This window comes from Cavia porcellus, unplaced genomic scaffold (genome assembly GCF_034190915.1).
Source record: "Cavia porcellus strain 051 isolate PalLab524CR breed Dunkin Hartley unplaced genomic scaffold, mCavPor4.1 scaffold_12, whole genome shotgun sequence".
NCBI lineage: Eukaryota > Metazoa > Chordata > Mammalia > Rodentia > Caviidae > Cavia > Cavia porcellus.
This window is the reverse complement of record NW_026947495.1, coordinates 19,881,574-19,908,066: the sequence shown is the minus strand read 5'-3', so window position 1 is coordinate 19,908,066 and position 26,493 is coordinate 19,881,574. Positions and strand designations below refer to the sequence as shown.

Genomic DNA, 26,493 nt, shown 5'->3' with positions numbered 1-26,493 from the left:
TCTTCCCTGCTTTTCTTCTCCATAATGCTATATTCCAGCATCTGGGCCATTTCTCTCAGAGAGGCTTTCTACTCTGCTGCTTAATGTACTGCCATCTTCCCAGATTCAGAAGTAATTTGTGGTCCCTAGGGTTTCTTAAGAAAGGCACGTAAGAATCTCCATGCAAATTTCCCCTTCTGTTTTCAGTTACACCTTTTGATCCCATAGTGGTATCTAGTGGGGCATATGCCTTGTCCTCACCCATAGTGATCCTGTTGATCCAACTAGTCCTCATTTACATAAATTTGCCCTTTGCTTTAAGTGCACCACTCCCTTCCCTTAATGGACTGGCTGTCAAGCTTGTTTCAATTAAAAATATGAGTTCAAAAACCCCCTTTCCCAACATGATAGAGGAACTGAGGTTGGAGACTCATAGTCGATTGTAAAAAATCTCAGTCCATTAGAACCTCTGATCACCTCCCAAATTCTAGGAAAAGGACAAAAATCAGACCTCATTGCAGTTAGTATCTGTGCTTTTCCTATTTTTGCTTCTTGGTACTATACTTTCATTGCAGATACTCACCATCTACAATTCTGATCACTAGAAACTGTCCAAAATGTACTATCCTCACTAGTAAAAGTTAGCCTCATCTAATGCATACTGTGCTTCCTTCTCAATTGAAAAATGCTTGCTAAAAACTACCATTTTTTTACTCTAATTATTTGGTAATATTTTGTTGTCCTTAATCTCTGTCCTCTTTTACCCATTCTAATTTTCTTCCTTTTGTGTCTGCCTTATTTTCTCATTGCTTCCTACCTGAATTCTCTGATGTTTTTTTCATGCTCCCCCCATTTTCTGCTGTATGCTTTTATGTCTTATCAATTCATCAGTTTTTATAGTACATATAAACTATAATTATGTACAAATGAAGATAACTTTTAGGAATGAGAAAAATAAATCTACTTACTGAAAGATAGAAGAGATAATAAAGTCAGCTATATGAAGATGTAGTTCGCAAAATACCATAGCTGATTGTGTAATACTGTTTCATTAGGTATATATTTTATTTTTTTGAAAACAACAGATAATAGAAGACAAAAGAAGAATGAGAAAATAAATAATTCCTATATCTTATCCTTTGCTTTGCCTTAAGTAAATAATAACAGAAACAACAACAAAATGCAAAGATAAGCAAAATAAGTTAATTTTGTATTTTGAACATATTTGGCTTAGGTTTTAGGAATTTAATCATGATTTATGTGATTTTTCAATAATATTTTAGCTATCACTTTTATCTAAGCTGTTAATTTTACAATTAAGAAGCACAGTTAATTTTGTAAATTTAACAATCTAATCATTGTTCAATTTGACTCCATTATAAATTTATATAATTATTATGTCATTTAATGAAAGAATACAACTTTCAGGATCTGATTTGCAAATCTTTGATGAATCTAATATAAATGTGCTTCTAGAAGCTGACTCCAAACATAGGATACCAAGGGCCTTCCATTCCTCTTTTCTAATGATCTTTCTGTTATTCTCAAGAAGAATCTCATTAAATCTAAGGTTTAAAGAACAGTATAGCTTGATACGGAGGTTTAATTTTTTTATATATAAATCTACATATGCATAGTCAAACTAAGGGACTCATTCTAATATATAACACCAGAACCCCACGTAATTTACCTTGTAATCCATATTGAATTTGCAGTACGTCTTCAGGGTACATTTCCTTATGCTCACTATCTCTGGTTGCAGTTCCTTTGTAATGCCAAAACATTCTGAGGTAGCAATTGGACAGATAGAGCCAATCTTTATAGTCTGCTTTAATCTGAGTCTCTTCAGGCTAAAATTATAGATAATGTAATTGTCTATGTGTACTTGGCAGCTTAGTATAATACTTCCTCAGTATTTTAGATCAATATCCAACTAATAAGCAAATATGACTTTAATTTTCCTTTTATAACTATACATTTACCTCTATCTGGGATCCTACCCCAAAACATAATAGGTTAAGTAAAAATTTAGGAGTTATTTTGTCTATGCCTACAAAAATCTCACAATTGTACTCCAATCTCACTCAAACTTGGAGGGAAGTGTTTAGCTATTAGAATTTTAAACCTTCCATCCTTAGTGAAAATGCTTTCTATATTTTACAGAGGTGAGTGCCTGAGTTTTGGAGTACTACACTTCAAATGGAAAAGTAATCACTGTTTTGAGATAGGTGTATCAGGAAAATACATAGTTTTATTACTAAGATATAGTTCCCTAAAATTTTACTTAGTTTCTAATATGAGTCTGTGCAACAAGGAGAGGGTATGCTTGCTATATGGTTCATACTATCCTGTGTCACAAGTATTTTTCATTTTAAATGAGTTAAAGCAATCTACTTCCTGTTTACAATTGGACATCTGATGAGAAACTAGTGAAGTATAATTAACATGGCTTTTCACTTGCTCCAATTCAGGCCTAGTCTCAACTATGCCCTGCTGGCAAGTGTAGACATAAACATACTAGACTGTCTAACCAAGCACTTTCAACTCTCTTTGCTGCAAATAATCCAATGTGTAGCAAATAAGTGTTCACAGAATAGCCTCACTCTTTATTCATGCCATCTTGAGTATGGCCTGATGTACTATGAACAATCTCATTAAAAAAAGAACACAGAAACATAGGTGATACTCTCCAAAATTCAATTGTGTACTCCTTTATATTGGTGGAGAATCTAAACTAAGATAATTTAACTAAAAAAAACCTATATCTCAAGGCAATAGAGTGAATTATATTCATAACAAAAACTAAAGCTTTGTTCGTTAAGTTAAAAATATTATTTTATAGAAAAAGACCACTGTTTTGTCAATATATTAACCATTTCCTCGCCTGTTCTCCTGTAGGCAAATAGTTATTAAGATTTATTCTACATAAATATTCACTTCCTTTTACTAGCAAGCCAGAACGATGGGAAAATTTAGGGATTTCAATGTAAAGCTTCTTAATTGAGTTATTCATAATTAGAAAGTGGAGTGTTGTAGGTGAGAGATATCATAAACCAGCAGTGGCCAACCTATGACACACATGCCACAGCAGGGTGTTTGTGTCATTGAAAGCTCTAAAATATTCATCATCATGTTCCTAAATGCTTCCTCATGACAAAGAACAGCTGCATGTTACACTTGCAATAACTACTTATTGGTGTTATTCCCAATAAATTCCTTAAAATCTTTTCAAATTCATTTCTGACTACAGAAGCCTGAACTCCACCTAAGCATACTGGATGTCCGAAATAACTGCAAACAGTACCATCAAATGGCATCAGTTTTATATGGAACTCAAAAGTTGTAATGAAAATGAAGGGAATACATAAAGGTTACAAATGCAGAGAGAGACAGAGATAGAAAGTTGACTACTTGACTAGTTACCTTTTTTTGTGGGGAAGTTGTTGGTAGAAATAAGAATTTTCTTTTCAGAAATTTTGTCAGGAAACTGCTGCACTTTGTGACTAAATACATAGATATGGATTCTGATATGGCCTACTTTGAAAATAGCCACTTTAAACTGTTCAATTAACCACAGAATCATCTATTTAACTTGAAATGTTATGACCTAAGGTAAACTTTCCTCAATTTACCTGGAAATGATTTATTTCTTAGGTTGCTCAGAATGATGGCATCTCAAACATGAGGTTATGACTCATAGTTTTGTTTTGGTTACTGTTTTAAATATATATGTGTGTGTGTGTGTGTGTGTGTGTGTGTGTGTGTGTGTGTATTTTATTTGTGCACACAAACAAAAAATTCAGAATGGTCCTTAAGCATGTGAGCTAAAACATGATTTCTGATTGAGTTTGACTATAGACAATTCCTTCAACTTTTAGAAAAGCAGAGAAAATGTATCAGGCTATTGAAAGTTCTTTTCTGATAAAAGAAGCACTTATAAGCACTTATAAATTTTGATTTATTCAAAATATCCAGTGTTATAGATGCAAAATAAAACCCAACAACTTCTCCCCAATACAACTTGCAAAACCAATATATGAAACTTGATTTTTATTAGAATTCTGTTTTCTTTACACTAATAAATCAAAACCAAGAGACACTAGTGCTTGAGCCTTGTCTTCTGGACAAGAATGCCAAGTTAGTCTGTCTTCACAAAAAAAAACAGTTACTTTTGGACATTTTTATTTGTCTTTTCCAGCACAACATCAGCCTCACCTCAATTCTTCCATTTCATGAGAAACATCAATTCTTCATTATTGTCTGTGGCACCAATTATTTGTCCAGGATGAAGACCGCTAGCAAAGCCTCTAGGTATGTTAGCAGCAGTAGTTTTTATTTTTTCCCCTTTGATTTGCTATGACCAGATTCACTGTCTGATAAAGATTTTCTTTTTCATACCATCTTTTTATCTTGGCCAGCTTTTTGAGAGCTAAGACATGCTTCAATTAAGTCAATCTAAATTTTGCTCAGGTTTCCATGTATTGTCAGCGTCTCTAATTCCTTTCACTTCAAGAAATATTGCACCTTCTCATTCACTACATTTCAGTCCAGTATGTTTTCTACCACAAATTCTTCATACTCTGCTTCCTCAATGTTTTTAGTTTTTCCATTTTCTTTCTTTCCTATTTTTTGCAATGTAGTTTTATTGGAGGCTATTTTTTGTTGCAGACTTGGAGAGCTATACTAGTCACTGCCTCGGATGCTCAGTCATGGGTCAGCAGCATCTTGGCCTATGCTTCTGAAGCTGCAGCTACTCAGGAATTCAGAGGGCTAGGCTGCTGCACAGCTACGTAGTGGTGGTGGTAGTGAGGTACCCAAATTTCTAAGTTTCTTTTTCTTTTTTTGTCTTTCTGAGACAGAATCTCACTTTGCCATTCAGGCTGGCCTTAAGCTAACTTTGTAGTCCAGGATTGTCTTGAACTTGCTAGGATCCTCCTTCTCAGCCTCCAGAGTGCTGGGATTACTCATGTGAGCCACCACACCCAGCTCCAAAGTATATTTCTATAAAGTGAATTCAAGTGAGTTCATCACACAATATCCAAAGGCTTTGGAAACTCAATATTTTAAGCACACAGAGCTGTCTTCTGATGTACTCCTATAGTCCTTGAAAATGTCAGATTTGTTCTATATTAACATTTCGTAGAATACCTGAGAGTAATGGAGAACGATTTCCAGAGAGGAAAACATAGGAAATAATTGTTTAGCATCCCTCATAACTCTCCATCTGTGACTACCTAGATTACTCAGTATTTCGTAAACATTCTGGTAATGTACTTTTATGGAATTATTTAGAACTCTTCTACAGAAGGACCTACAGGCCTAAGCTTTAAAGAAAGTAGCTATAAAAATCATTTTACACAATATATATAACAGCTTAATTAAAGGACTATTTAGCATAATTGAAGTCCCTTGACCTCATAATGGGGTCCTCTATTCTATAAATCTCTTCAATCCATTAGTTTAGTTACAACATGAAAAGTGCCCAGGAATAAGTTCATAGTTTGGAGAGTGATGTTCTAGGGAAAGAGATACCAGAAAGGGACCTTGGGCAGAGGAATAGGGTGGCAACTGGATCAGAGATCATCCAAGGATGCACTAGGCAATAGGCTTATGGAGTAAATACACCTATTGCCTCTATTGCCTCTAGGGGCAACTAGAATTTGACCTGCAAAGAAATGCACAGTGGGGATACAGTCTTGGATCAACTCAAGTGAGAACTGGGTGCTGTATTGTTTACACTATATCCTCAACTTCTCAAATTAACTGAGGTGATTGAAACTTGAGATAGAGACAAAAGCCTATAGTTAGCCACAATCAGAGAACTGCTTGCATCCAGGAAACAAACCTGAGAGACATCAGATCATCAGCTCTCCTAGCTAACAGGAAGGCAATTGAGTGAACCGTTGGGAGAGAGGTCAGTTCAGTTAACAAAACCCAGAAGAGGAGTAGCTCAGGCCAGCAATTTAACACAGAATGCTGTGTAAATATAACTGCAAGGATATCTGGGTTTTGTGCTCCGGCAAGTGTGTGTGGTTTTGTTTGTTTGCTGTTTTCACTTGTACTTGTTATTGTATTTTGAAAATTCTGTTTTTTATATTATTTTCCTTTTATGTTTGTCATTTTTCTTCTTTATTTATTCCTTCTCTCAATTCTTTTTTCTTCCCTCTTCTTTATCCCTTTATTTTCCATCTCTTTCTTTTCAAATTTTATCTGGAGTATAAAGAGAAAGTGCCTGTGTAGATGCAAAAGAGAATAAAAACTAATATGTACTTTTGGTTAAATCATTTATCTCAAGGGCATTGCAAGGTAACCCTTACCAACATTGTATATAAAGGGTAAAAATAATCTAAAACAGCAAGAAAAAAATTATTCAACAGCTCTAGGGTGAGACAAAGAAGGCTAACATAAGAATAATTGCAGCTGGGAAAAGTCAAAAGAAATCATTAATGACATAAAATGTTTGCAGAAATCTTAACAGAAAACATTCCAAATATGGAAAAATTCAACCTACAGGTAAGTAAGTATATAAAACATTGAATAGCCATGGCTAGAAAAGACCTACTGCACAACACTTCCCAGTTAAAATCTAAAAAGTCCAACATGAGGAACTTAAAAGCTATCCAATGAAAGCAAGAAGATAATCACATAGGTAAACCCACTTGAAGTAACATCTCAGTTCACAAATGCTTCTATTTATAAACAATTCAGTTCACAAACAATTCAGTTCACAAATAAAAGTGTTAGGAAAAACTTGCTTCTGTTCACAAATTCCACATCTGATGGTGAAAATGAACCAAGTATCTTTCCAGACAAACTCAAATGCTGCAATTGTCCCCAAAATCGCAAAACAAATTAAGTTACAAAACCATAGTACTACTGTACAGTAGACTTAGAAACACAAATCTCACAGACTACGTTTGTAGTGCAGTGTTTTTAGCACAAAGAAAAACAACTTTCAATCAAGAGAAATATATTCTGCAAAATTATCCTTAAAAATTGATGATAAATAAGGACACTAGATGACAAATACTACTTTAAGAAATTCATGACCACTAAGCCAGCAATCTAAAATCTTATCAAGGATATGCTAAACAGAAAAAAAAAAAAAAAAAAAAAAAAAAAAACCCAAGAATGCCAGATTTCTGATGGGATGAATACATTAAGCAGAGTGAGCAAGTAAACAACAACAACCAAAATGAAGAAATCAACAATTAAAAATTAATTCAATGGCTGGAGAAAGTCAATATATCTCTGTTCTAATTTACATAAATGATATCAATTTTGAGTGAAAAACAAAAATTTTTAGACTGCTTCAAAAAAACCTAAACCACAGTGGTATGTTGCATACAAAATACACATCTATCTAAAACTATTCATGGACAGAAAATCAAATAATGAAAGATAATATTCTATCTAACAATAGCAGAAGAGCAAGAAAGAATAGTTTCTTATTTTCAGACAAGGTGAAACTAAGGACAAAACTGATCAGAAAAGTGAATGAAGGCCACTGCATGTTACTTATGGGAACTATTCAAAAGAAAAATAAAGTAATTTTAAATATATGTGAAGCAAATACCCACATATCCAACTTCATGAAACAAACATTACTGTATATAAGAAATGAGATCTACATCTACCAAGCACAGTATCAGATCTCATAAATAGATCAACAAGCAGAACATTAATAAGTATTGGGGCTATATCAAACCTTTAAATAAATGGGCTTAATAAAGTATCTGTAAGTGTTCCATCATACTACAACAGAATACACACTTTCTCAATTTCACAAGAAACTTTCTCCAAAATAGACTACATATGAGTTCATAAGACTTGTTCAAATAAATACAAAAGGGTTAAAATTATCTCATGAATATTATATTACAAATCACTGAAAGAGGAAGTCAATGGCAAAAGAAATCACAGAATTTTTGCAAATGCATAAAGATTAAATAACACAAATGAATAATCTATATATCACAAAAAATCTCAGGAAGAAATAAAATATTTCTAGAACATCTGTTCAATTTATATGACAAAATAAAAGCTGTACTAACAAGGCAGCTATTGGTACCAGTACCATTAGAAAAATGACATGAATCAAAATAACCTACTGATGCACCCCAGTTGTAGAAAAAAGAAGAGCAATCCTAATCAAAATCTAGTATAAGGAAGGAAATTATAAAGGGATGAATGTAGATTTATGAAATTAAAGCTAAAATAAAACAATACAGAAATTAATGAATTGGAGTTGGTTCTTCAAAAGAATACACAAAAGATATAAAAACCTAGCCAAATTTAATAATCATAAATGAGATAAGTGAAATCAAAATGAGCACCACAATAACCCAGCTTAATAGATATTTTGAAAACTAACTTGGATAAACTGGAAACTCCAGAAAAACTGGGTAAATTCTTAGGCATATACAAAATATCAAAATTTAACCATGAAGACATAAAAACCAAAAACAGTCCAATAACAGCAAAGGAGTTTAGGCAGTAGTAAAAATGGTGTCAAGCAAGAAAAGATTAAAATACAACATATTCACTGCTAATTCTACAAAAAGGAACAAATACCAATACTCTTGAAACTGTTTAATGGAATCAAAAGGTAAGATATAAGTCCAAAGTAATTCCTGGAAGTCAGCATTTCCTTGATCCAAAGCCAAACAAGGATCCAACTAAAAGAAAAAATGCAGGCAAGTCTCCTAAATAAGCGTAGATGCAAAAATCCTCATCAAGAATCTGGCAAAGAGAATGCAGTAAGTCATGAAAACATCATACATTATGAGCAAGTAGGCTTTATTCCAGCAAGGAAAGCTCAATATAGACAAGTTAAAAAATATAATTTACCACATAAACCAAAACCACTACAAAAATTACATAATCATTCCAGCAGATATAGGAAAAGCCTCATAAAATTTAACATACAGTTGTAATAATAAAAAATACAGAAGAAATATCTTAATCACTTAATACCATTTATTCCTAATTTACTGTCAGCATCTTACTAAATGTGAAAAAGCTGAAAAGTTTCCTCATAAAATCAGGATCAAGTCAAAAGTGTCCATTGTCATGACTCCTGTTTAATGCAGCACTCAAAACAGGGCAATCAGGCAAGAGAAACAAAAGGGATATATACATGAAAGGAGGTCAAACTATCATTGTTAACACAAGAAAAGGTCTTTACGTAAAAGACCCTCCAATTCAACCAAAGACCTCTAGAACTATGAACTATATTTACCAAACTAGCATGATACAAAATGAATATTCATGAATCAATAGTAACTCTATACAACAATGATGAACCCATAGAAAAAGATATTAGGAAAACAATAATAATAAATACCTAAAAATTAATCTAACCAAGAGGGTATCAGTGAATGGAAAAGTATCTCCCGTTGATACACAGCTATAGATTCATAGACAAAAAACCAACATTCTTCACAGAGTTAGGGAAAATAATCCCAATTCATATGGAACTACTAGAAGTTCAGATCCAGAATAGCATGAACAATCCTGGACAAGATTGGAAGTATAACATTTCTAGATTTCAAGTTATAATATAAAGCTATAGTGAGGGGGAAAAAAAAACACTGGACTGGAGATATAGCTCAGTGGCATAGTGCTTGCCTGGCAAATGCAAGGTCTTGTATTCAATTCCTGTTATTTAAAAAAAATGCATGTGAATGGCACAAATAATGACACATGGGTCAATAAAACAGAACAGCTGATGCAGAAATAATTCTAGGCATATTCATTCATGGGTTTTTGACAAAAAAGAATACATCATATGCTGGAGAAAACAGCAGCTCTTAACTACCAGATGTTGCTGGGAAACCTGGCTATTCATATTGAATCTAAGTCTATAGCTCTTACAGTATACTAAAATAAAATCCAAATGACCATAGAGCAAGATACAACAGAAACAATCTGTTGGAAAATAATATAGATAAAATTTTTGAAGACAGAGGTATAGAGAATTTTTCAACTGAAACCCAGTCACACAAGAAATAACATCAAAAGTCAATGAATGGAGCTATAGCAAGCTGAAAGCTTCTGTACAGAAAAATAAAATCAGCCAATAGAATGAAAAGACAAATCTCAGAATGAGGAAAAATTTTGTTAGCTACTCCTAGCACAGAGGACTAATATCTAGAATATATAAACAGCTCCAAAAATATTCTCTGAAATAAAACTCAATTTAAAAAAAATATGAGTGATTGAAAGGAATAGACACTTCTGAGGACAAGTGCAAATGGTCAATGAATAAATGAAAAAAACGTTCAGCATCTCTGATCTTTAAAGAAATGCAAATTAAAATAACAGTGAGATTCTACTTTATTCTAGAAAGAATGGCTGTGAAGAGCTAAATAATGACAAGCACTAGAGAAGCAGCAGGCAAAAAGGAAATTTTTACACTGATGGTGACAATTTAAAGTGGCAAACCACTATGAAAATCAGAATGGATATTTCTCAATAAACTAAAAATAGAAACATTCAACACAGCTATTCTTCTTGTAGGTATTGTCCCAAAAGCATTAAAAATATCGTATTACAGTGGTGTATGCATACCAATATTAATAGCAACACAAGTCATAATACAAAATCTTAGAAGTGGACCACATGTCCATCAACTAAGAAACAGATTTTTTCAATGTGGTATTTTTACCCCATGGATTATTACTTCGCCATTAAGGATAATTTGAGTCATTTTTAGGGTCTTAAAGTTGAGTTCATAAATAAATCAATGGTACAAGTGAAATAAATCAAATGTATAAACCTAAATACAGTACTGCATGGCTTCTCTTAAATGAGAACTCTAAAAATGAAGATAAAAATAAAGAATAGATGGTAGAAAACAAGGAGATAGATCATTTGCATGTCGTTACAGCACCAAGAAATGGGTAAAGGGAAGGAAAAGTGAAAAGATTTGTTACATATTTGTACTAAAGTTCCCACAATGAATGTAATCACTGTGTATTGCCAACATTTTCTAATAAAACAAATTTGTTCTCAAAGTAAAAAAAAATAAAAGCTGTCTTTGATCATCATAAGGAATTTTTAATAGCATAAACTTAGCATGATCTTAAAAGCAAGAATAGAAGCAAAGAGAAATAAAGTATACTAATAAAAACTCTGAGTTTGTAATCCATTCTTCATCATATTTAAAATTTTGATATATTTTATACTGTCTCAGTATTTTGTAGTTATTACTTTTATTGTTTCAGTGTTTAGTGTTCGCATTGAAAATATGAGTTCTTTATGATTGTTCATATACCATGTTTGAATATTTGAGCATTCTGACTTAGTGTGCTTACGCTAAATTGGCAGTTTTCTACTTTCTCAGGCTATCTTTTTACTCATTAAAAGCTATAGTTTGGTTTTTGCAATTTGAATTCTCTTTAGCATTTTTTTACAGAACAGTTTCTGAGTAGACATAATTTTATAGCTTCTACTTTCCTAGAAATATCTTTAACTCTCCTTCATTGTTGAAGGAAAGCTTTACTTGTCACTGTAAACTTAGATGGAAGATTTTCCCTTCAGCAGTGTGGTAATACCACACAACTGTCTGCTGATCTGTAAATTTCCTGCTAAGAAATTTGTTATGAAGTAAAGCGGGATATTCTTATGGGTGGTATCTTTTCTTTTGTAATGTGAACAATCTTCCCTGATTTTTTACCTTTGAACGTTTCATTAATGATGTTTTGAGGTAGCCTTAGTTAAGTCTTAAGGGTCACTTTTGTCCTTCCTGCCTGTAGACAGTATTATCCTTCTCTATGTTTGGGAAGCATTTACCATTATTTCCTTGAATAACCTTTTTAGTCAGCTGAGAACCCTCTTGAATTCCAATAATCCATATATTAGTCCTCGCAATATCATCTCAAAGTTCTCAAAGCTTCTGGAATTTTTTCTCTGCCAATTATACATTTTGATCCATCCTGTTACTGACGTTTTTACTTTATAATTCATCTATTTATGTATCTTAAGGGAAGTTATATTTTATTTTTAAAATGCATATTCTTTTTTAAATATTTAAAAAACTTTACTGGGTTAAAGAAATAGAAATACAAAATTTTAAATTTATGTATTTATTTTTATTTTAAAATAAAATAAAAATAAGACAAAACAAGACAGTAATAAGACAGAAGGAAATCTATAATAGTTACTATATTGCATATTTTTGTCTGCTCAGACTTCCAGCTTTAGGCTGGCTCACATGTGGGGATCTGGGCTCCTTCCTGGTTCACCCCAGTCCGTGCTCCAGCTGGCTCTTACACAGGGGTTTAGCTGCATTCTTGGCACTCCCAGATATACTAAATATTAAAGGAAAAATTTTGATTCAGACATCCAAACATCCACTTTGACAGGTGCCTATATCTGGTAAACTAACACTACAGTCAGAGTAATTGGCACAAACCTTAAATGGTTCTGAGGCAACCTCATTTGCTCTGTCATTATAGAATTCAATATTTTCATATATATTTCAAGGATGTAATTAGGCATTTCTGATAACTGTATTTGTTTTTATTGCTGCTTGGTATTCCTTTGCATGGAACTAAAATTTACTATTTTTTTTTTCATTCACCATTCGGTGATAATTGAGATTGTTTTGAGTTTGAGGACATTGGAAATAAGACTGATAACAAACTTTTGCATAGGATTTCATTTCTTTCTTGTTCGCTATTTTCCTTCTTTCCTTCTTAGAGAGTACTTGCTTTCTTTCCTTCAAAGTAAACACCTAGGAATGGAAATTCTTGGCCAAATGGTGAATATATAAGTAACAATGAAATAAATTGCAAAATTCATTTATAAAATTATAGTACAACTTTCATTGCATTCTCATCAGTGATCCGATTGGTCCACATTCATACGTTGGTATAGTTAGTCTTAACTTTATCAATTATAATTGCTGTTTGCTTCTCATTTATACTTGCAAAGTATAATTCTTCCTGTGTTTATTTGTCATATATATATTAGATAAAGTCTTCATTTCAATACAGAAGTACCTTATTTTAGGAGCATAATTTTTTATGATTTTGGGGGGTTTGTGTTTGTGTTTGTGTGAGGAAGACATCTGTGGTCATTTTTTGTCTGATGTAGAGTTTGCCAGCGGAAGCATTATTTTGCCTAACATTTTAATTTGAAAACAAAAGGTTTTAAAAACTTAAGTATTACTATATTTTCCCATTTTAGTGTCACAAATTATTAGAATTAAAACAGGTGAGTTTAGGAAGATTGCATGGTACATGATCCATATACGATATTCATATTTTATTTTAATAATAGATAATAGAAGGAAACAATCAAAATTGAATTTTTAAACATGCCACATGCAATACCATCATGAAATATTTAACACCTGAGAATAAACTTGACAAAAGATGGACAAAGGTTGGATTCTGAAATGTATAGAGTTTAATCATAGACTGGAAGAAACCTTAAATATATAGAGAAATATTCAAAGTTCAGGATCTAAGAAACTCAATACAGTCAATGCAAATTTTTTTCTGAACACATACACAAGACAATTTTCAGCCAAAATGTTAGTAAGCTATGTTTTCCAAAATTAGCTATCTGATTTTAAATTCCATGTGGCTCAAGAGCCCTAAAGTAGCCAAAAGCTATGGAAAAAGTTTAGAATGATATGACTATGAGGTTCATACAGATATGGAATTCAGTAGCACATGGTTTTTACATCATGACTGATGAATAAGTCAGCAGAATGAAGTTGTACATGTATGAACAATTGATTTCTCTCAAAGTTGCAAAAACAAGTAATGGTGAAAGAATAGTCTTCAGTAAGTAGTGCTTCAATAAATACGTAGAGAAAAAAGGAGTTCTGATCACAACAAACAGAAGTTAAGCAATTAGACTTGAAGTATTACTGCATCATACACCTAAGTGATACCTTTGGTAGTGAAAATAGTGAGCAACCACTGTGGCCTAGGATTAAAGAACACACCAAAATGCACAATTATGAAAAATAAATTGACTAATTAGACTTTATCAAACATAACATTTTATTTCTTTTTTTTTATCAGTACCAGGGATCAAACTCACAACTGCCTGCTTGCAAGGCAGGCACTTATGCCGCTGAGCTAAATCCCCAGCCCCATCATTTTATTTCTTGAAAGACACAGTTAAGAGAATAAAAAGACAAGTAGAAAGTGGAAAGTAAATCATATCTAGTAAAAGACTTGTATATCAGACATCTTGAAGTTTTTCAAAATAGTATATCTTTCTACTATTATAATACAAATATCTGGATTATGTGTGTGTCCTATTTCAGATCCATCTATTTCAATTGTTGGTTATCTAGTCTTCTGATGTATTTGGTAATTTTCATGGTATTTTAGACTACTGTATAAATAGTTGGTGATTCTGTGTGGTTTATCTTCCTCCTGGAATTTATTTTTATATTTTGGGTAAAGTCAGAAAATATAAAGTCAGTAATAAATGCAAATAATTGGGTAGAGGTTCAGGCCTTTTTGATTGTTTTTTAAATTTTAGTTTGTCTCCTTGTTTATGATGTCTTACGATAGTCTTTCAATACTATTAGTTCATAGCCTGGAATGTTAAACATTTTTCTTCCTTTTATTTGTTCTGAATTCTATTTTTCACTCCAGTGACATGTTTTTCCTAAAAGCTCTACATAGATTTTAGTTTATAATCTGTCAACTGCCTTCTAGTGCAACTATTATGTTTGGATTAAGAATCAGGAAAATGGTGCTATGGATATAGCTCAGAGGCACAGCACCTGTCTGTCAGGTGTCAGACTGTGAGTTTGATTCTCAGTACAAAAAAAAAAAAAAAAAAAAAAAGAAAAAAATAAAAGAAAGAAAGAAAAGAAAAAGAAATCAGGAAATACTACAAATGCAAAGGTTTTAGAGGATTTAGGAACTTTGTACTTATATTTCTTTTGTTCCATGCTATTAGTCCTTCACATTATTAATGTGTTGCTTTTGCTTTGATATTTTCAAGTATATAAAATTTCCAATTTTATATAACTTCAGTGGATATAAATCAGGATTTTTTTTGATAGAATCTACTCTGTCATTGTCAGAAGTACTTTTCTTTCTCCTGGTTATTTAATAGTACAAAGTTATTTAAATATGAAAGAAGCAATGGCATATAATTTTCTCTTAGGGTTTCTTCATAATGTACAGAGTCTGTGTCATCAATCTTCTCCATAACCTTGTCAACATTGGTACTCATTAACCATCCAAAGGGCACTCAACAAACCCATTATTGGTCCAGAAATAGAAGCGGCATATTCAGCTCAATCCCCAGAGCCACATAGACTATTGCTATCTATTATAAAACTTAATCCTAGTTTAAGAAGTACTAAGTCAGTCTACCAGTGGCCTGGCATTTTCTGACATTCATAACCTCTGCAATAAAAGGGTAAAGAAAAAATGAAAGAATTGTAATGGTGAATTTTCAGTAAGATTGGTGAATGTTTTTTTTTAATTAATTACTTATATTTTTCTAGTTAATGATAGTAAAAGTAAAGAGTAAAAGAGATATCTAGCTTCTTGTTACATAAACCTGATTCTTGGTCTTTCTTGGGTAAAAATATAGTAGAAAATAATGCATAATTTCCAAATGTCATAATGATTTAGTTATTTGTACAAAAACAACCCATTTAATGTACAAAATTTAATGTTTTCTCTGCCAGATGCAAATGAGTATGCATTACACAGACATTATCATACACGAAAAATACGTACTTATAAAGAAAAGAGGTAATATATCAACGTAAAATATATTCATCAAGGAGCACTAAATACTCTTTAAAAAGAATGGGGTGAAGATACAGAAACCAGTGAGGTTGCAATTTTTTATAGAAAGACTATGGAAGACCCTTCTCAAAAAAAAAAAAAAAAAAAAAAAAAAAAAAAAAAGAAAAAGAAAAAGAGGCCTTAATCAAGTCAGGCTTGGAGAAGAGCTATATCAATATCTGTACAAGTATTTTCTAGGTTGAGGAAGTAAAATGAGCAAATTCAAAATTTCTCAGTATGCTTCCAACACAGCAAAAAGGACTGTATGCTAAATGAGGATGCAGGGTTAGGAGGAGTTGATATAGAATACCAAGTACAGGCTTGGAGATGGAGGAAAGAGCCACAGTGAGAAGAATAAAAAGTAGAGAGAGAATTGTAAGACCGGGAAACCTAGAGTGGGCAGGAATTAAGGTGAAAGACATTGATGGTTTAGACTAAACTGGGGAGAAAGCCATGGGAAGTGAAAGGTTTTTAAATAGATTCTGTTGATAGATTTGTCAAAATTTGTTCATAAATTTAGATGTAGGAGATACTGAGAAACTGAAAGTGATATTAAGAATTTTAGAAAAGCCAATGAGTGAGTGATAGTACCCATTTCCAATGGGAGAAGGGCAGACTTGGAGAATAATTTTTATTCTGATTCTATACTGGTCTTGAATTCATTAATATAAATAGCAACTCTAAAGATCCAAGCTACTAATTCACTCTGCTCTATCATCCATAAAACCTGAGCAATCTGTGAGGTACAGTAGAGATCTCAAAGAACATACTGAACAAAAACAAAGTCGAAAAGGAAGGGCACTGACTGGTTGAAGTAGTGAATGATAGCCTTAGTCAAAGAAAAATTAAACATCAACCAAATTCAAAGATATTCCAAAGATGGTATGATATATTAAGACGAGAAATTCACATTGATTGTTTAACCAGTGGTCAGCTTTCTTCAGCTCTTTTTTCAATTAAGTGTAAATAGCTTCTTCATTCATTCATTCATTCTCATCTACTTTTCTTCAACATCCTCACATTATCAGACATTATAAAACCAGACACTGAGGGGAGTAACCACAGTAAGTGTAAAGCTACTATTTAATTTCTACTTCTTAAACTTTTCTGAGACCTGATATAAAATGTTTGAATAACCTATGTGAAGATGATTATGAAAACGGCTCCATTATCTGTTATCCTCACAACAGTTGTATCATTATCATCTGCCATTACAATCATGCCAGTTGCTTGTTGTCAAACCAGTAAAAATGTCAAATGTCTTAGAGATTAAAATCAACCTCACAAGATGCTATTTTATGGCAATGTTCCCTTAGTGTCCTCTGTTATTTCTAACTTCTGAAGATAATATGTCACTGGAGACATTCAAGAGAAAAAAGGCTATTTAAAAAGTGTCTATCGTTGCCATCTGACATCTTCATAAACAAACTACATTGTCATCTTTCTGGTAGCTAACTGTGAAAAAAAACCTCACTAAATATATTAAATCTATAGAGTCTAGAAACTATAATATCAAAATTTTAATAGCTTCCCATAGATTCACAGACATGAATACTATTCACTTCTATTTTTTTGAAAGAACTGCAATCTCTGAGCAATAATCTGGTATCTAATTTACAATTTTATAATGTATCATAGATAGGAAAATATTCTCCTTCCTATCCATCTTTCTTTTCTGAGTTTTTGGTTATGCATAATGAACTACAGATTTCATAAAATCATTGGGACTAATGAGATGAAATAACACATTTTAGCAGAATTCTGAGGTCCATTGTAACCATGGCATTTGCTATACAAGGTCAGAAAGATCCCTTAAGTTTTCTCCTTCATTCCATTAACCTGAAGAACATGACAATCTTTCAAAATACAAATATTCCTTTCAACCACATTTTCTATACATGAACTACTGTTTTTCACATACAAAATCTGTATAATGAGGCCCCTCAGAAAGAGGGTAGTATGGGTATCTGAGATGAATACACACTTATCAGATAAAGGAATACAAATGGCAAATAAATGCATGAAAAAATGTTCATCGTCTTTAGTTATTAGAGAAATGCAAATTAAAACAACACTGAGGTTCCATCTCACTCCAGAAAGAATGACCAGAATCAAGAAAACTACCAACAACAAATGCTGGAGAGGTTGTGGAGAAAAAGGAACTGTTGGTAGGAGTGTAGACTGTTGCAACCACTGTGGAGATCAGTCTGGAGATTTCTCAAAAATCTGAGATTGAAAGTCCCATTTCATCCAGGTATTCCACTTCTAGGCATATTTCCAGAAGAACTGAAAACATCATACCACAGTGTTATATGTGCACCTATGTTTATTGCAGCACAATTTGTAATAGCCAGATCTTGGAAACAACCTAAGTGGCCATCAACTGAGGAATGGATAAAAATTTGTGGTATTTTATACAATGGAGTACTACTCAGCTATAAAGAATGATCACATTGAGGTATTTATAAATAAATGGATACAACTTGAGACCATACACATAAGTGAAATAAGTCAAACTCACATGTATAAATATTGTATAGTCCTCCTAGTGCAATAAATGATAAGAGTACCTAAGAGTTTATGGTAATCATGATTCCCCATTACATTGCTTTGAAGTCTAATTATGTTTGCATCCAATAGTTGGAATGATTTATCTTGGTTTGTTTGATTTTATTGTAATAGTATGAACAGCTGTTTTGAAGAAAACAAGACATTGTAATAGCCAGTGCTGATTTAATATCATCTTACTATGAATTTCAACCATACTTTTGTTCTTCTGTTTCCTTTGGTTCTATCATATTGTATCTTACTGGATTTTATTATGTGTGATAATATAAACAAATTTTCTATGGAAAATGAAATAATATAGTAGCCATTGAGCATTCTCTGTTATTTAGTTCTGAATGCTCTGTAATACTTTTATTCTCTTGAATGGTTTTATACTATTTTGTGATGGTAAATACTATTGTATATGAAGTTATGCTCTACTATTTCAAAGAAAGAGACATTATGGTAGTTACTGTTAATTACAGGTTCTCTTATGGTGAAATACTGTGTTGCGTACATTGTTCTATTCTGATCTGCTTTGTTGTGTCCCTTTTGTATTAATCCCTTTAAAATAAAAAACTTTAAAATAACAAAGAGGTTAGTAATCTCCATTTAGTATTAATGAAAGTTTTAGTTTTCTATTTTCACAAATTATTTGCAATCCATTTCAGTAGTGCATCTGGGACATGTGTGGTACAACTCAAAACTATATTATAAGTAAAATAAAAATGAGATTAATGATAATAGTTCTACTCATATATTAGTGTGTGAAGAACAACTATTTTACAAATAAGAAAACAATGAGGATATTGAGAATGTGGTGAGAAATAATTATCAAAATAAATAATGGATTTAAATTGATAAACCTGTCAGGTTACATTAAAAAACACAAAATTATGTAATCAGAAAAACTTAAAGTAAACCAACATACATTCCCTAGAGATTGTGTCCTCCCTTAGCTGAGCAGATCCACTACCTTGATACATTGCATTGTAAATGCAGACCTGGGAAATGCTGGTATGAAGGTACATGTAGCACAGAACATCTGAAGTTGTGTCATGCCTTAGATAACTTAGAACAAGAAAGTGAAGAGAAAATACATGCATCTGCAGCTTTTATATTGTTTGTGATATTAGGGCTACATATTGCTGCTTGCTCTGTTGTAATATTCTCCTCAGGGATTAGGCGTAAATGGAGGGTTTGATACAAGGAGTAAAAAAAGGAATGTAAACCCATTTGTTCTCTAAAATATATGTAATATATATTAAATCACACATACTCAGCAATGTGTCACTATTTTCTTTATTCCTAAAAAGCATGTGGATGGTAAGATTTCTCAGATATCTAAATCACTTAAATAACAGATTGCTAAAAGAGATTTTAACTATAGAAAATACTTGAATATTTTTTAATTCCTAGTATAGGAAGATAAATCCTTGAAATATCCTTAAAATAGATACCTAGTTTTCATGTTTGTTTTGTTTATTGTTTTAAGAAATAGAATATTTTGATTTAGTGAGGTCAGTAATATATTTCAGAGGTAGAGTACTTTCTTAACATGCAAGAGCTGCTTCCTGGAATCAATCCCCAAAACTAATTAAGGAATTAGCAAATAGAATCAATTTACTGTTTTCCATGGGAAAGGGAGTCTTTCATGCTTATTGATCAAACATTCTTTCAAATTAGTACATACTGCCTTTTTGATGATATTGGTCATTTTGCTTATTATTACAAATCTCCTTAATAACTGTCTATCTTCTTTTTTTATTCTTCTTTCATATTAAGTATTAATATGACCTTGGGCTTGCCAAATAGGCAGTTGTGCCCCTGAGCTAAAATGGCATCAGATTGATGTGCGTAACAATTGTTCATTTACAAAGATAGACAAACTAAGGAGTATAAGTTACTATGCCAGCCCATTTGTCACCATGAAATTCCTGTGTAGGATTTCATTTTTAGTGGAAATATATAGCCTGTAAAACCTTGCTGACTCAGGCATGTTGGCTCAATCTGCAATTCTAGTAATGGAGAGGCTAAAGCAGGATTGCCCTGAATTGGAGGCCAGTCTGCACAATAAAGCAAGATCTTGTCTTGAAATGAAACAAACAAGCTAGCTAAGGAAACATCATGGAGTGTGTGGCTTTCAAGTCATCATAGACATCATTTTATTTCTCTTATTTACTGAAATTTTAGCAACTGACAGTTAAATCTTCATATCATAATTATATGATAATTATGGTATGAAATTTTCTGCCCCACAAAACTCCCAATTTTATGATATTTATTGGTACAATTTATATTTTCTCAGTGTTGTCATTAGCTTAATAATTACTTTGAAAAAGAACAAACAATATAAGCAAGTATAAAGAATAAGAGAACTCTGAGACTAAAATTATTAGATTATATTTAGTATGTCAAATTCTTAAATGAGGGTGACCTAGATTCTTTTTGGCTGGACACGAAATGATGGATGACTACTTGACATAAAATGTATGAGCTGAAACCTGATTCTAAAAAAAATAAAGTGTCACCAGGCAATATATACTAAAAGTCAGCTCACTTGATGCCTCTCTTTTTATATCTAGAAGGAATTTGATTGGGCCTAGCCATTCTCCTATTTGGAATTCATTCCCAAAGTTATTCCTTTGATGTCTTCTTCCCATATTAAAAGCTGACTTTATGACTTATCTTTATCTAAATTCAACAGTCCCAAAAAGTGGACCTTGCTACTATAGGTTGTATTTGCAGTGGTCTAATTAATTTCTTGAACAATAATAGTTGCCTTCTAGAGATTTCAGATTATTTTCATTTTTATCAGTTTACCTTATTCTCAGTTTTCTTTCTGAGACCCTCTTTCCTTTGGTTATATAAAATCATAATTCTAGATATTCTACCATGGCTCAATCCTACCACCTCTTGTTCTCTTTTTGGAAGCAGAGAGTGGAAAGAATGTAAAGTATGAGAGGGATTCTGCTGCAGTAAATTATCTATCTTCACAAACTGGAGAAGTTGACATTCATGCAATTTAGAGGAAAAACGAAAACTTCGGAATTACTATAGAGTGTATTCAAGAGTTACAAAAGAGTACATAGTTGTCAGAGATTTGGTTTGAAGGTGTTTGGTTCCTAAATCCATAGTCTATCTCATTCTTCACTTCTCTATGAACTACAGAATATCATTTTACTAAAAATACCCAATTAGCACTGACAACAAAGTGATGACTCTGAAGAGAACTGACTCTCTAATTAGCTTTCTTATTCAATAAGCTCTAATTTGAAAGCTGGCACAGGCATTCTTGTGGGTGATCTTGAGTCCTTTCCTCTTCTGTATTTTTTATTTGGAAACAGACATGAGGGTGTCTTTGCTCATAGGTGTTGTCTATAATCCAGATTGAGCTGATGGTGATAGCTAGTCTACTTGGTCATGTTGATTGACCCTTGAAGGTCTCTTAAACCAAACAAAGATAATGAGAATCTTTCTTGGGGCATTTCTTTCCTGCAGTGTCAGGTTATGAAGGTCCAGCTTGCCTTCTTATATTCCTTAGTCTACCAAAAAATCCTTCAATTTTAATGGTATGTATAATTAAAAACAAGGAATGCACCATGAGTGAAAAAAGAGGTTCCAGTTCACCATAGGAACAACAGTGATAAGAAAGAGGGAGTTCAAGCAAAAAACAGAAAAGAAAGTGAACAAATGAGCTAATAAATTTTATTCCCTAGAATTAATCATCCTTGGCATTCCATTCCTAACTGTCTTTTTGCTTGTGTGTACTAAAACCAATTTTTTTTTTCACACAGTAGCTTGATTGGGTTCCTGTAAGTTATTTTTTACATCCAAAGATTACTGAAATACATACCACTCTAAATGAATTATATTGTGATAGGTCTTATATTTGAATCAATAATTATCTCTCTTGTTAAGGAAATTAAAGCAAAGATTGCATGAAAGCATAAATTACATTACTTTAAAGGTCAAAGAAAAATTGATCATGTCAAAAAAGCATACTAGAAAGAACATTTTATTTAACATGAGGTGTCTATCCTCTGACGTAAATTCTTTTTAAAATTATTTGTGTTCCTTTGAGGTTATAAGGAACTTTTCAATTCTTTTACTAAAATGGGGGGTTACTAAACTACAGTGAGGAAGAACTAAGAAATTCTAGTGTGCTGTTGCACAGTAGAATAACTATAGATAATGACAAGATACCATAGATATTTTTAAAAAGCCAAAGGAAAGGATGTGGTACATGTAGCAGCTTCTCACAACATATGTCAACATTATGCACTGCAAACTTGTAGTAGCAGAAACATTGTTTTAGAAGAAATACCAAATGTTTGAGAGACATTTTTACTTTGATTTGGACATCATGCGTTAATTGTCACATACAGTATAAATATGTAAAATTTTAAAGAATTGGTTAAAATTTAATAAATCACTGTAAGTAAAAATCAGGAGAATTGTCTTCAATAAACTCTTACACAATTTCCTGTTAACTTTATAACATGGGATGCTGCTTAGATTAGCATTAGTCACTTAACAGTGTTTCAAGAATGTCCCAAGATTGGTGGCATGGAAAATAGAAAAAAGGCTACAGAGATTGGATTAATCCACTGGTCGGTATCAATTGATGAATAGAGACAATCCAGTCTTCTTAACACAGTGATGATAATATAACTGTGAGGATACTACGAGGAAGATGAGAAGAAGAAATGATGGAGCTCCAGAGGGGTAAAGCAAAATTCATGGAAACAGTGGTGTGAGATAGTTATAATTGCTGGACTGTGGCATTCAAACTGACTATAAACCTGTTTGGGTAATCAGTTTTTCCCTGGCTATGAGACTTTTTTTCACTGAAATTTATCTATGTAGGGTGTTGAGTATCTCCCAGTGACAGTAATTTATATTTATTTAGGTTCAAAAACTTATACAGTGTAATCTTTATTTCCACAATAAAAGGCATAATAATATATTCTTGTTCCCTTGGGGTATTCATATTTTAAAAATAATGCACATATTTCAATGTGAAAGTATTCTGGCAATACAGTATATTGTGTTAAATACTTTCACTCTTACATCAGCATAGTCCAGCAGAGTACCATGGGTCAGGGTGACACCATAATGCATAGCTTTCAGGACAATGAACAAACAATATGAAGGATTTTAGAGTCAGGAAAATTTGATTCTCAGATCCACAAACTATTATCTTAATAACTAAACCTATTTATGAAACACACATGTGATAATTCTTACTACAGAAGGCTACTGTGTACATTAATTCTAGTGACTTACATAAAATGTCTGACACAAAATAGATGCTGAAAACTTAATTTCCTTTCAAAGAGTCAAATCTGGCTTGATGCATCAAGTATATTAATGGGTTATTATTTTATTGAGATAAGTTTTATTTTCTCCTTTAATGCAACCAATAAAATCTTTAAATCATTCCAATATTAACATAATTAATTATGCCAATTGAATTTTTAAGTTGTTCATGAGGTTTATCATACTAGTACTGAAATATGGAAAACTTCCAAATAAGTAGAATGAGAATTTCTCCTGAACTATTTGAAACTTTGCTAGGCATCTAGAAAACTCAAGGAGATGCAAGCACTCAGAATGCGTTTCTCTATTAGTCAGATTCTAATTATTTGTGTGTTTGTTTATTGACTTTTTCCACTTTAAGAAGGAAACGAGATAATATATCAAAAAAGTACTAGCCAATGTAAAAGATAAGACACCAAGAAAGATTACTACCTAGTCCTTTATTACCTAGTAGTTGAAGAGCTAACTTGTTAAAACCCATAGACACTGATTGCAGGAAAATGAGCTTTTATGGAGTTAAAAAATGACATTAAACTCTCCTGCATTTCAGAGACAAAATGAGAAAAGAAGCCCACTTTTCCTGAAAAGTCTGCCTTGCCACCCTCACCAAGCACTTCTGCTGTTACCAACACCTGTAGCTCCCAATTCATCTACTATCAGCCAATTTAACTGGTTCCACCTAGCCATTGTCTATCTTCAAACAAAGAGGCCCTCCCTCCAGAGCTCTCTGCTAAGATGCCTATCCTGGGCAGATAGCATCATCTAACACCCACTGGAGAAGGCTGTCAGCAATTCCTTCTGAGTTCCACATTTTGACTGAGGAAAAATTGGACCATGAGTCCTGACAAGTTAGGTGAGCCCTGTCAGGCCTGAATAAATAGGACAGACCAAGTCCTAAAAATGTGTGCCCCTCAAGAGCCTATAATCATTGCAAAATGAAGAAAACTGCTGTACTTTAGATGGGTTCCAAACCTGGCTAAAGTCAAAATTCCCTATTGCCATGGTTGATCCTGATGATTGGGTGAACACAGTCTGCCCCTGAAAAAATCCAAACTCAGACTGTAATGCAACAGAAGGCCATGAGGCCTTAGATCAGTACTGCACTGCTCTCCTGACAGACCTCAAAGAGGGAGACAAGAAACCAATAAACAGGTCAAAGTTACTGAGGTTGCCCACTAGATAACCCAATGAAGAGAAATTCTGCCAAAGCAAATCATGTGAGATTGATGCACACTTCATCAAATATGTATTCCTTCCTGTACTTGCTTGATTGCTCTCTACTTCTCATGGGGTGTGACCAGTCTTTCTCTACTCAGGTCCACTGACCCAGACTTCATATTGACTCTGACAGCATGCTAGGAGGAAAAATAGTACTCACATTATCCTAAAATCCCTCATACTTATGATCCTGAAGTTGAGATACTCCTTTCCAGAAGTATGGACAAAGTATTCATCCCAAGAGCTATCAATCACGTCCTTTTCTTGACTGAGTTCGGTCCCAAAGCAATCTCTACCTGTATCCAACAGTGTTCCGTTCCTGCCTGAAAATCCAGTCTAAGATTTTCAAGCTGCCAATGCCACCATAATTGCCTCTATATACATTTCTTCAATCTTCTGCTACCCATAGCCTGCTTGTACAACTGCCTGGACCTAAAGATGGCTTCTTTTTCCTGCAATTAGATCCTGTCAGTCAGCCCCTTTTTGTCTTTAAATAGAATGATCCCAATTCTGGACTACTGGACTCAACCTCCCAGAGATTCAAAAACTTGTTTCATTTCCACTGTATTCCTGATTGACGACACCCAAGTTGTCTCCAGAAAAGACACAAAAGCTGTGCTATGATATCTGGCATAAATTGGTCCCTGCTCTAGAGCCACTATCTTTCTGATCAAGAAAGCTGCTAAGCTTACTTTAGGCTGAGATCTAACTGTCCAGGTATCACATGCTTAGCTGGTATACACTGTTCTAAAAAATGAACCACTGATAGTATTGAAAGTAGCTCTCTTAGGAACAAAGTCCAACAGGCTGTGGTTGCCTTGGACAAAACTACTTTGACCAAACTCTCCTGTAGAGATGATCTGCTCAACTATTTGGAAATCTGCCACAAACAACACAAAACAATATGGTCTGGAGATAATGAGCCCACTCTGGGGATCCAATTGACTAGTATTCTTTGAAGATCAGAGACAGACGTGCCCCTACTGTTTGCTGTGCAAATCAAGTCCCTGCACTGTTACCTGTACCCTGCAGCAAGTTCAGGCTTATGTCTGTGTTACTGGCCCTGACTTACCAGTCTCTACCCGTACTGAGAAGACAATGAAGGTTTGTAGTCCTGCTGTAAAAAGTCATACCTAGATATGGCATTATCCTTGATCATTGACAGCAATAATGAGCCTGTATCTGTAGTAGAAATAACTCAAAATCTAGATGTAATAAAAACTACATGTAGTATAAAGGCTATAAAGCTCTATAAAAGTTTTTAAAAGAAAAGTGGTATCACATTAAAAGACCAGCTATTTCTGTCAACATTTCTGATCTCACATAGATCCCAGCTACATATTAACTACCTCTACAAGTTTAAGAAATCTAGCCTTAGAGCCACTGAAAAATTTCCTGAACAACTTCCCTGAGGGTCACTCTGAAGAGACAAGAATGCACAACTGAAGCCTGAGGACTTCATTTACACGATTGCTCCACAATATTCTCCTTTATATTTGTGTCTTTTCAGGTTGCTTAGTCCAGTACTTATTTCCCAACCCCTCCTAGCTGTGGGGTTTTTTGCTCATTTTTTTTCCTGTTGTTCTTCATTTTGTTTTGCTTTGTTTGTTTTGTTTTTTGTTTTAAACTTTAGGAACAGTTCCCC

At 33.1% G+C, this 26,493-nt stretch overlaps 1 pseudogene; it reads right to left on the bottom strand.

Moving 5' to 3' along the window:
* Positions 1-4,049: 4,049 nt before the first annotated feature.
* LOC100714807 (chromobox protein homolog 3-like) overlaps positions 4,050-26,493 on the bottom strand; it is a 166,913-nt pseudogene continuing 144,469 nt past the window's right edge.